This window comes from Typopeltis vanoorti, chromosome 16 (assembly GCF_054136105.1).
Source record: "Typopeltis vanoorti isolate ZY-2024b chromosome 16, IOZ_Tvanoo_1.0, whole genome shotgun sequence".
Taxonomy (NCBI): Eukaryota; Metazoa; Arthropoda; class Arachnida; order Uropygi; family Thelyphonidae; genus Typopeltis; species Typopeltis vanoorti.
The window spans coordinates 112,389,648-112,403,079 of record NC_143564.1 but is presented as its reverse complement, the minus strand read 5'-3'; the positions used below and the strand labels follow the sequence as shown (position 1 = coordinate 112,403,079).

Here is a 13,432-nt window from a genome sequence, read left to right as displayed (position 1 = left end):
ATGTGCCAATGCTCGAAGTATTTTTCGACAGTCAAATATACAAACACCTCATGTCTTTTAAGAAGGGCAAGCTAAGGAAATTTCAACAACAAAGATTGTATTCTGATAAGCTCTAAGGTCAGTTTTTGAAACCTTCTAAGCTTATACGAGGGTGGTCTGAAAGGTTCTCGGCCTGGACCATAGATGGCAACACTATCGGTAAGATTTTTTTTTTTTTCGAAGTTGGTACATCTGTTATAAGCATCCATGTGAGCACGTCATTCTATCAAGTAGTTTGTTTTATACAGCTGTCTGAAGCAAAGGTGTCTGTATCCCTTGAAATTGATAAAATTGAGTATCGTGCGGTTATAAAATTCTTTGTAAAAGAAAGTTAAACACCAAAAGAAATTCATTCGAAGTTCATAAAACTTTATGGGGACTCTTCTCCTTCATTTTCAACAATTAAGAAATGGGCTGCCGAGTTTAAACACAGCTTTGTAGACGATCCATGTGAAGGACGTCCAAAAAGTGTAACAACACCAGAAATCATTGATCAAGTGCACGATATGGTATTGGATGACCAGCGAGTCAAAGTGCATGAAATTGCTAAGACTATAGGCAATTTCAATAGAACGTGTAGGATATATTTTGCATGAAGAATTGCAAATGAGAAAGTTTTGCGCAAGATGGGTGCTGCACTTGCTCACAGGATATCAAAAAAGCACTCACATGAAAATCTCTAAACAATTTTAACAAGAATAAAACTGATTTTGTGCGTCGATTTATTACTATGGATGAGACTTGGATTCACCATTACACACCACAATCCAAACAGCAGCCAGAACAGTAAACAGAAGCCGGTTGTTCAGTGCCAAAGAAGACAAACTCAGTTCCATCAGCAGGAAAGGTACTGGTACATAGCACTGGTGTTTTAGGATGCTAAAGACATTTTGTTTATTAATTATATTGAAAAGGGTAAAACAATAACCAGTGAATGTTATTCCAATCTTTTAACTAGATTAGACGAAAAAATTTGTGAGAAAAGAACTGGTTTGCAGAAGAAAAAAAAATCATCTTTCATCAGTACAATGCACATGCCCACAAAGGTGTTTTGGCAATGGAAAAATTAAGGGATCTGCACTATGAATTGTTGGAACATCCAGCCTATTTCCCAGATTTGGCTCCCTCTCACTTCTATCTCTTCTCAAAATTAAAACTCTTCCTTGTTTGTCAGCGTTTTTCTTCGAATCAAGAGGTGATTGCAGCTGTAGAGGGGTATTTTATAGATCTTACCGAGAAGCACTACAGGGATGGGATAATAGCGCTGGAGCATCGCTGGGATAAATGTATTAGTCTTAAGGGAATTATGTTGGAAAATAAAACTACTTTTGAAATCATAAATTCCTTTTTTCTTTTCAAAAGATCATCAAATTCCTGATATGTATCCTGAAGGGGGGTACAGGATATGATAGTACTATATGAAACTTACATCATTACTAACTTCCTATCCAAAAATTTCTTCCAAATCAATCTGTTACCTGTGAAGACTCCAATATTATCAGATCTCATATTTTGATCTTCTAAGGCACTTTCTGCTTCATCAATCCACCTATATCTTGGTCTTCTTCTGGGTCTTTTTCCTGACAACCTGGCAGAGAACACTTGTTTTTCTAATCTTTCCTCTCCCATTCTGTTTAAGTGACCATACCACCTGAGATTAGCACTGCTAACACACTCCTGGATGCTAACATGTCAAGTTCTTTCCTGATATCATCATTTTTAATATGATATTGCCAATAATACCATCTGTTCATGCCCCTAATCCTCTCCATGTGAATTTGTGCACATTCTTTTGTTGGAACATGGCATTAGTAATAACTGGTCCATGTCCTGAGCAGAAATCCAACAGGTATTTGCCATTATTATTAGCTTTGCTCTTTTCTCCAAATTTTCCCCAAATATTTTTGTATATCTGACAATTATTTCCTACTCTGCTATTTAGATCCCCAACAAGGACCAACTTTTCATTTTTCATTGTGTCAGTTGCCTTCTCTAATGCCTAAAAAATTCCTTCACTTCTATCTTATAGAACCTTCTGTGGGACCATAGGCACAAATAAGTCTCATTGTCCAGTTCCCCATTCTGATATTTGCCTACATCACTCTACTTGTTATTGCTTGCCATTCAAGAAGATTAGCCTCATATTTTGTGTTCAATACTATAGCTACAACTTCTTTTCTGTGATTGTCTTTGCTGAATATAACATTTTGTATTTATTGCTCAGAAAAACTCATAAGATTAGCCTCATATTTTGTGTTCAATACTATAGCTACAACTTCTTTTCTGTGATTGTCTTTGCTGAATATAACATTTTGTATCTATTGCTCAGAAAAACTCATCAGATTTTGCATGTTTTGTTTCAGTTACCTCTATTATGTCGATCTGGTAGTTATTCGATTCCTCAGCTAGCTCCATTTCTTTGCCATTTAGGCTTCTTATGTTGATAGTACCGATCTGGAACTCTGGTGATGTTGAGTTGGGATGTATTTCAGGATTTGTTTCAGTAGCTTACTTTTCACTGTTCAACCCTTTTTCCGTGGCGAAAACAATGGGGGCCCTTGTTTAACTGGGTGATGCCCCATTCGGATTGAAATTCTGTCATGTTGTACCATCATTTTATATTGTGGTTTAAGCCATTTTTCAAAACATTTGTTTATAAAATTTAATTCAGTATGTTTCAGCCAAATTTCACAATGAATATTCTTTTGAAATTTGGTTTGAAATCTGTGCTTCAACACATCACTACTTCTAAGGCACTTCTGACTAAATTAAAGGAAAGAGACCTGGGTCTTATTCCAGGTCTCTTTCCTGCCACCTTGACATCAAACACTTGTTTTGCTAACCTTTGCTCACCCATTCTCTTTAAGTGGCCATACCATCTTAGATTAGTTCTGCTTACACATTCTTGAATGCTAACAATGCTAATATCTGCATTTTTAATATGATTCTGCCATTGATGCCATATGTTCACTGGAATAATTTTTCTCAGAACTCATATCTATGGTCCCTAATGTTTGATCAAGTTTTATTTCTAACCCAACTCTCAAAATCCATAACTTAAAACTGGTTTGAACACTGTCTTGTATACTGCTTGTTTCATGTTGTGGCTAATTTCTCTCTTATTCCATATAAATTTATTCAACTGGATCCACAACATACCCAGCTTTGCTTATTCTGTTGTCTATTTCCAAATTTAATTTGCTATCTTCACTAAATATTTTGCTTGTTCTATAGGTTCTCCACTGAGAATACAGCTGAAGTTTTCTATATTTCTGTGAATTTTCAAAGATATAAATTTTCAAATACCAAATCTATGAAAATGATAATAATAAGAGATATGTTCATCCTTATCTTACCTCTTGATTTTACACCATCTTCTTGTATTTCCTTCAATTCTAACTGATGACATAAAACTTAAATATAGACAATAATGAAACTAAAATTTATCCCTTTTTTTTTTCTTCTTCTTCTTTTCTTTATAAAAAAAAACAATTGCCATTGCTAAAATTTAAGAAATGTAAGATAATCTGGTATCACTAAATAGCAGATATACTACAATTTAATATAGTTGACACCCCACTATAACAAACTACCGTATAGTTTCGTGTATAATGCGATCCACGTATAATGCGAACTAGAAATTTCGTTTGAAAACTAGCCCTAAAATGCCATGTCCACATATAATGTGATCTGTTAATCTTGTTCCCTAACATTATAAATAAAACAATACGAATTAACATTTATTTTAAAACAAAATGTCAAAATCTTTTAAATTCTTCTTCGTCTTTTGAGACATCAAACATTTCATTTATAAATTCATCGGTAGGCATTGCATCATCAGTGTAGCAGTTGTCGTCATCATGCTTTCCATTTTGTTGTGCGTCATCCTCGCTTTCATATATGACGTCATCTTCGGATCCATCCATTGAATTACTTACTCTGCATTTAAGAAATGAGCGTTGAATCATTTCAGATGGTTCAACGCTCATTTCTTTAACCCAGTCACCAGCTGGGTTAAAGAAGCTTGGGATTAAGGTGATCTCAGGCATCTGAAAATTCCCACCCTTTGTCATCTTCACCAAACCAGATGACATCCATTCTCTCCATTTTTCACGTAAGTGATCTTTAAACGGCTTAATCAAGCGGCTGCAAAACGGAAATTAGACCACCCAGTATGACTGCTAGGTCTGTATGTAGCTCACGTGCTTTCTCTTTGCTTGCCTCTGTTAAATGTGCCCAGAACATATCCCAGACTAGCATGCTTTGTTGACGTAACAAGCTGCCTGGACGTATGCTCCATACTTGATCCAGCTACAATTGTACACCTTCTTCATCCATCCAACCTTTCTGATTGACACGAACAAAGACACCTGGTGGAAATTTCATATGCTTCGGAATTGTCTTCCTTTTAAATATCACTGTCGGCTTTAATTTGGTTCCGTCTGCCATGCATGCTAGAACAACAGTAAAATGAGTTTTTTCATGTCCCATTGTTTTTATGAGGACACTCTTTTCACCAACTGAGTTTACTGTTCGATTCCCAGGCATATCAAAGTACATGGGCATCTCATCCATACTGTCTATAAGTTCATATCCGTGACACTTCCGTAATTTTATGATAAATTTATGGAAGGACTCCACTTTTTCTTCAAGCTGCTTTGGTAACTTCTGTGCAATTTTTGTTCAGTGTCGTAATGTTAATGCTTTGCGTTTTCCATAAATCTGTTGCACCACCCAGGCGAAGCAAGAAAAGATGAAATACCTGGTGTGTCCTTGAATTTACCATTCTTGAGTTGTAGAGCTCGAAAACGAATTGCATTTCTTGTTACTATAATGCGATCTTGTTGTTGCATCAAAATCCATTCATTTAGCTCTTCTTCGAGTTCTGGAAAGGATGCCACATCTCCACGACGGGCACGTTTTGTTTTGAGGATTTTTTCAAGACTGTCTTTTTGCTTACGCCAAAGTCTAATATTACTCTCTGCTACACCAAATTCTTTCATAGCAACACTGTTATCATGTTCTTCTGCAAACTGCACGACACGCAATTTAAATCCTGCTTCAAAAGATGAACGTTTATGTTTCTGTTGGCTCATTTTCAAGCTAGGTTTGTTTAACTAATAGTATTTAAATGAACTGTGGTTAAACCGATATAACTGTGATAATATCCCGGCAAGGGGGCTGGATATTAGCACTACTTACATTACTGGCTTTATGCGCAGATACGATGTGCGCTCGGTCGCTGAATGCAAGTGGGTCAAGTAGATTCGGTTGCATAGGCATCAGGTAGTATATATTGTGTGTGCAAGTCTAATAAGATTTTTTAAGATCCACATATAATGCCAAACCCTAACTTTAGACCATAAATTTTTTGCATTATATGCAATAATATATGGTACTCAAACAATCCAGATAAAGTCCTATAGATAAAATGCTATTATAATGAAAATTCACTCTAGTCAAGTATCCACTATACAAATTATTCTATTTAAATTCTATTAAATTATGTATCTCTGTTTTGTGGAATATACCAAGGCATTTGACTGTGTCAATTGGGAAATACTCTGGAAATGTCAGAACGAAATGGGAATTCCATAATAGCTAATCAACCTAATAAAACAACTATATGACAGAAACTTAGCAACAGCGAAGATAGGCCAAAATATCTCAAAATTGTTTTAACATAGAAAAAAAAAAAGGGGGGGGGGGGGGTAGGCAGGGATGTATCCTATCTCCCAACCTGTTCAACTTCTACAGTGAATTCATAATGAGAAAAGCTCTTCATAGATAGAAAGGTGGTATCTCAATTGCAGGTAAGAAGATAAACAACCTCAGGTATGTAGATGATACCGTGCCTATAGCCAGTAACGAAAGAGAGCTGATGTCACTTATTGGAAAAGTAGAATGGGAGAGCATTAAATATGGACTTAAAATTAACAGAAATAAGACCAAATATATGACAATAGGAAAAGAAGAAACATCTACTCGTAACATAAACTTAGAAAAAGTTGAACAGTTCATATATTTTGGAGCCCTGATGGATAATAAAGGCAGTTGTCATACGAAAAATAAGAAATGCAATGGGAAGGAATATCTAAAAACAACTATAAAAAGTATGGAAAGATAGAAATATTTCTAACACTACCAAATATAAACTAATGAATACCCTTGTTTTCTCAATTGTTCTGTATGGTGCAGAATCATTGACACTTGGTAAGAGAGACAAAGAGACACTTGACAGCTTTGAAATGTGGTGCTGGAGAAGGATGTTGAATGTCTCATGGATGGATAAAAGAACCAATGTCAGTATTCACAATCAGTTAAACATCAAAAAGAATAAGCAAACAAAGTTTGCACCTGAAGTATTTTCAGGACTGGGGCAACTCGTGGTAAGACTTTACATCACTTGCCTTCATTGTTGGAAGTGAAGAAACTTCCAACAACCTTTCTCTAATCCAGAGTAATTTAATAATAAGGTGTGTGACACCTTATGGCAACTCATACATGGAAATATGACTTCTGCATTACTTCAACCTTAGTATCACCTCTGGGTCTGGCTCCCACTGAAGAGACCTCAATAAAGGCCGACACTGGTCTGGGTAGTGACTGACCCCTTCCCATAATGCATAGCATTATACATGTCTGCAAGGATATGTGCTTTCCATTGTGGGAAATGTTCACATATTTCCAATCTTCTAAAGATAAAAGCTCAACTATGTCACTGCCCTGTGTATATCAAGTTCCTTGTAACTGCAATCTGTTGTACTTTGGATCCAAAGGCTCTATAGAAAAAAGAATAGAAGAACATCAATCGTACATTCTTCACAACAAATCCAATAAGTCTGGATTAGCGCAGCATGGGATAGAGAAAAGCCACAACATTCTCTGGTCCAGGACTTGCCTTCTACACAGATGTGGCTATAAATTCGAATGCCTATTCAAAGAGAGTGCTGAGGCCTTACTTCAACGCCCTAACCTGAATCGAAATGATTACCTATCCTTGTGAAAAATATGGGAAAGTTTAATCTGGATAACACAAGGTTTTTTTTTTTTTTTTTTTTAATTGAGACCTTCTAATTCCTACATTAGTCTAATGTTATCTTTAATTGAATTTATAAATTAAGATTATTATATGAAATTGTGAATTAATACCTATAATTTATTCATCACTCTGATGAAATTTACCTCTCTTTAGTGCTCAGCAATGTAACATCATGCAGCTCATTCTACTTTTGAATGATCAATTGTTTGTATTCCACCTTGTAAAATCTGTTCCTATCAAGCCACTGAGGATAGTCTGTTAATTTCAGACTGAAATATTTGGCAAATATTAAAATATTCTTGTGTTAACGTGTTTATATTTCATAACATCCTCCTATGTGGAATCCTGTCAAATGCCTTGGCAAAATCCAGAAGTACTGCAGTAAATATCCATTTACCCTATACAATTTTGCTGTTACTGTTATAGAATGTCAGCAGAATAATAAAGCAAAACCTACTTTTCACAAACTATGCTGCCATCTACACTTAAGTCTACACTTTTAACCGAAGAACATACGGGAAGATTTTATGTGAAATCAGGGGTAAGAAAAGGGTAAATGCTCTCTCTCTCTCTCTCTCTCTCTGGTGTTATTATCTAAATATGGTATCATGTTATGAAGGAAACTGGCACTAAACCTGAAATAAAATCAGAAATATTTGTCTCTTTACTTTATGCAGATGATATTATACTTCTAAATCCAATGCAAGGTTTCAAGATTCTTAAATGAATAACTGTTAATAAAACTCAATAATCAAATTTGTCATGAGAAGTAGCAATAAAAAGTCAAAAACTATGAAAATAGGAGAACATGGAAGCATCAACGGTGATATTTCAGTTATTCAGGCATAATTTTAGTGAAGATATTAACCACATTACGCCATTATGGATCAAATACACATCCTCATATGCTTCGTATCCATCATATATTTCAATGTAATATCAATGGTATTACAATTTTAATATGCACTTTGCATCCATAGTAACTTTGACATCTATAGACGTCTTGGCTGGTAGCATGGTTAAATTAAATTTGAAGACTGATGATAGAATAAGCAAAACTGTTCTGTTAGGGCATAAGTTAAATAAATTTATATAGAATAACAGAAAAATGAATAAAACACTGTACTGGCAGTATTTGGGACAGTGTTCAAACCAATTTTAACTTACAGATCTGGTGGCAACATCTGGGGTATACCCAATTAAAAAGGCTCACAATGTTTTTATCAAGAAATCTGAACAAACTGTGAAAAGTCAGCTAATGGATCAAACTCATCAGCAGAAGTGAAGAGAGGCAACACTGTCATAAGAAGTATTAACAGAAGTAGAACTGGCAGAACACTAAAACAGCTCAGGTCCTGTGAAATACATGTCAGTTATTCAGACAACAGTGATCAGTGAAAGAAAAAGAAGTCATGGCCAAACACAAATATAGCATCTCAAATGGCAGACAATTTCAAGAGTTATGTGGGTTATTAGAATTCCATGATATTAAAGAAGCTTAGAAGTACTGCAGTATATTGGAGAGAGGTGTATCAAACCTCAGGGACTCAATGACAGAATCAGAAGAAAGCTCTGACTGATTCAGACAGAGGCATGTGGTGAATTTGTGTCCAAGGATAGAAAACTCAGAGCTCCGTAGTGGATGCAATAAGTTAAAAAGGCAGCCCTAAAAAAGAAGAAAGCATATAAAAAGTTCTTAGCAAATAAGTGACCCTACGAGAAAAAAAAAAAATCATAGAGGGTTATAGAAAATAAATATCAAGAAGGTGGCAAAATATTCTGGAGGCTACTGAAAAAGCTTAGAAATGGAGGCAAGTGTACTGTGAAAGGAATCCGAGATTTTAAAAGCAGTAGTACATATGTGGAAAACTGAATAAAAAGATATTCTAGATGTCAAGAGTAATTATTTTGAAAGAGTGCTAAATGAAGCAAGCATGACAGAACAGTAGTAAGAAACAGTACTTGAAGCAGAAAAAGTTAAAAAAAAAAAAAAAAAACCTGAAATGTGGAAAGGTAGCTAGCAGTGTACATAATATTAGACCAAAATTGCTCAAATATGGAGATAGAAAAGCAGTGGTCAACTGCATAATTCAGAAGGTCAAATTTTGGGTAATTCAAGCAAAACTCTCACAGTTCCCAAAAGGGAAATAAAACTGATTGTGAGAAAATAAAACTGATTGTGAGAAATACAGAACAATTTCTATACTAAGTGTTCAAGATTACACAAGCATAATTGCGAAGAGTCTAAGAAAAATTGTGGAAAGAAATGAGGAAAAAATCAAGCTGGGTCCAGCCCAAAGGTTGTCAAGATTTATATTTTTCACTTTAACAAATAGTCAAGAAATCATGGGAATATAACAAGAATTGTTACTCAAGTTTTTTACATCTGGAGAACACACATAAGGTGTCACACAAAAAGCTGTTATGAACATTACAATTACATAGAATAAATGGAATGTCATGCAGAGCAATATATATTCTATATTTAAGCAGTAAGTCAACTGTCAGAAAGTATAAGAGGATGGTCTAATGTCAAATCAAAAGGAAAGAGTGCATGTTATCACCTCTCTTATTCATTATCCATATGGAGTATATGAAAGCAAGCATTGAACTTATTATCTAAATTGGAAATATCAAACCTAGTTCTTTTCTTTATGCAGATAATGTCATACTCCTAAATAAATCCAATGCAAGTCTCCAGAGTTATTTATCTAAATAGAATAACAGCTACAACAAATTTACTACGAAAAGTAGCAAAAAAAACTAAGAAAACAAGCAAGAAATAGAAAAAGTGAAATTTTTAGTGAAGATTGCAAATTAAATATGGAAATAGATAACATTATTAACACAAAGCTAGTATGATAGGATAAACTTGAACTAATTCATATGGAATGAGAGAAATAGACTATAATCGTAAATTAGCTGTCATGAAAGTATTCAAACCAGTTTTAGTATGTGGATCTAAGAGTTGGGTTAGAAATAAAACAGCTGATCAGGACCAGAGACTAAAGATATGAGAGCTCTGAGAAAATTATGGGAATGAACACAACACCAATGACAGAATCATAATACAAATGAAGATGTTAGGAAGGAACTTGACATTGTTAGTATTCAAGAAAGTGTGAGCAGAGCTGATCTGTGGTGATATTCACTTACACAGACTGGAAGAAGAAAGGTTAGTAAAATAGATGTTTGATGCCAAGATGGCAGGAGAAAGACCCAGAAGAAGACCAAAATCTAGATGGATTGTTGTAGTCAGAGGTACATAGAAGACAGAAATATAAGACCTGACATACTGTAGTGCCGACAAGTGACCGATTAATTTTGAAGAAACTGTTGAGAGCAGATTAGTAATAACATAATTATGAGGTAACATTGTGGTATCCTGTATCCCTTGCCGGTACATATCAGAAATTGGACGATGACAAAGATGTTTTTACCAATCTTCCCATGACTTTTGTTTACTACCTTTACACACAGCTTTCTTAAAGTTTTTGTTTGGAGATCAGTTACTGACTTCATTGCCAGGAACTTTCAATATCATTTCGTTTACCAGAACTGACTACTTGCGTTCACCACGAAGTTTGAATTTTTCTATCCTTGTGAGCAACTTTACCTTATGACTCTCTAATCAATGTTTCATGACTTTTCTCTGATTTGTTTGGAGGATATGTTTGCATATCCTCCAAATTTGAGATATTTGAGTCTACATTCAAATTCTGAAAGCTGCACAAATTTGATTATTTTAAAACTTTCTTGCATGTTTTCCTTTTCCATATGACATTCATTTTTATCCTACATACAATAAAAGATGAATCCCTATTTCAAATCCCCTGTATACTCTTATATCAGAAACTAGTGAACCTATCTGTATCAATAATGACAATCAATAAGACTTATTTTTTTGTCTTCTTTCCATGAGAATGTATGCTTTGTGTTGGAATATGGTGTTAGTAATGTACAGAAACAACAGCTATTTGCTATTATTATTATTATGAGATCTGTCTCCAAATTTTCCCCAAACATTTTTACATGACTGGTATTCATTTCCTACTCTACAGATCCCTAACAAGAACCAGCTATTTGTTTTTTGTAATTATGTCAGCTGCCTTCTCTGATGACTGGAAAATTTCCCTACTCTTTCCTTAGTGGAACATTCTGTGTAACCATAAGTATAAATAACTTTCATCCAATTTCCCATTTTGAAATTTGCCTACATCACTCTGCCTGTCACTTAAGTTTATCACAGTTAAGTGTGACGAATACTTTAGCTATTTCCTTCTATCTCCAATTACTATTATCTGAATGCACAATCATTCAACAGTATCTCATCTGTTTTATTCTTGGTAACACACCAGGCATGTGTAATACACTCCCATTTTTCTGCTAATTCCTGCTGGGTTTTTTTCCTTCTTTGATACCCATATGATGCCTATGACCAATTTTGCTGATGTTGAATTTGTTCCAGAATCTGGTCTTTGCCTAGTTTTTGATTAAAACAGCAGTGTGTCTGAGGCAGCATGGCATTTCACCATGTTATACCATGAATTTGTTGTGGGTTTAAGCCAATATAGAATACAATTTGGCTAGCTAATTCCAATACTGCCTCCTCAATCCCCCTTTATTCGGCATGTACCTAATGATCTAATATTGGGGCACACAACAATGAGGATCAGATCTTGGTTCAGAAGTCATGGCCAGTTCTCTACACAGGATATTTGGTATTCTACAAAATGTACAGTTCAATCCTTACTCGGACCTCGTTATGTGCTGAAGTATAAACGTGTATGTAAAAATACATAAAATTAAATGAAATAAATATATAAAAAAAAAAGGATATGAGAGAATGAAGGAGCTGGAGAAAACAAACCGAGTCCAAAAAGCAGCTCAATATGTGGAATGGTGAATCTCATATGATTATCAGTTTGGCAACAGTGTTACTTGACAAAAGGTTCACCCACTGTTTCTTCCCACCTCTTCATTAGTAATCCTGAGACCACAAGTTGGTTTTCTCCTAGTTGGGTTCACGTAAAGTGTACCGTAATGAAAGACTTAACACCTGGGTGAAAACCTTCCTCCAGATATCACCTATTATAGAGACAGATGGAGAAATTAGGTAATGGCAGAATTAGCCCTAAATGGTCCATTAAACTCTTGAAGGAGTGAAGTAGGATCTTTCTTATGGGGTAATAAGACAGGAATGAGTTTTGATAGAATAGAAATTCACTAGATTATCTTCACCCTAGTGAGGAAATCAAAGTTTAAGATACTGGTTATGAAAGATCTGGAAGTTTGAATAATACGAGATTTTCAAATGAAGTGTACTGTTATAAATAAACTATGAATAGGATTTGAAGTAAAACAAAAACAAATGTCACTGATGTACAGGAGAGTGAACATGGCTGAGAGTAAAACATCCACCATGGCATACAATGAATGACCAGAGGGGAAGCTGGTAATACAATCACAAAGGGCAGGAGTGAGACAATAACATTATAGCTTGCTGCCATAATCGATCAAGAGGGACCACATGAGTTCCTCCAAATCTTCCCATGGCCTGTGTCCATGGGTGGGTCAAGTGAGTGAAGAGGTCTGTTCTAGAACGGAATTGCAGAATAGATATTTATGATCAATAATTAACTGATGGGTCTTCAAGTAGTAGGGAAAAACTGGTTGATGATAACCATCTCAGTCACTTCTAAATGTATCAAGGTGAGCATAATGGACAGCTAGTTTGATGGCCAACTTTTAACTTCCTTTTTAGGGACAGGCTAGATAGTCTTGTTTCCATGCTGTTAAGCAGGTGCTAGATGGGTGTTTATTCCAAAGTACCAGTTTTGAGCACTACTGGATACTGTCTGGAACAGGAGAATTATTAATGAGATTAAACATGATTTTTGTATTGTCCTTTAACAAAGACCAGGAGACATGTAGTGATTTTCCTTGGTCGTCTATACAAGAGTTGAAGAAAATGACTGATGTCAAGATATTTACATTATCTTTGGGTGATGGTACTCTCACCATCAGGATGTGAGAGTGGAATAAGGAAGGACAGAAGTTATGCCCATCAGCTTTAGCAAGAGACAAGAAAGCTTGACTGCCAGTTGAACAGGAGGCAATCTTATTTTATTTGGTCCTTACGAAGTCTGCTTTGGATGTCTTGATAATTTTCTTGCACTTGTTTTGGACTGTAATGTTTGATTCAAGCCATTAATAAGCTGTATTTTTATCATGGACTTCAAAGACACATTTTTAGAGAACCAGGGACTGGATAGAGGCTGGAGCTTTGTAGTGGATTGGAGTAGGTAATGAAGGCCCTAATTCCAGTAAGGATTATTTCAGCTATATGGT

The 13,432-nt window shown here is 35.2% G+C and overlaps 1 protein-coding gene across 1 annotated transcript in view; it reads right to left on the bottom strand.

Annotated features, from left to right (window-relative positions):
- Cbp80 (Nuclear cap-binding protein subunit 1) overlaps nucleotides 1–13,432 on the bottom strand; it is a 462,862-nt gene that overhangs the window by 216,071 nt on the left and 233,359 nt on the right. The window lies entirely within an intron of this gene.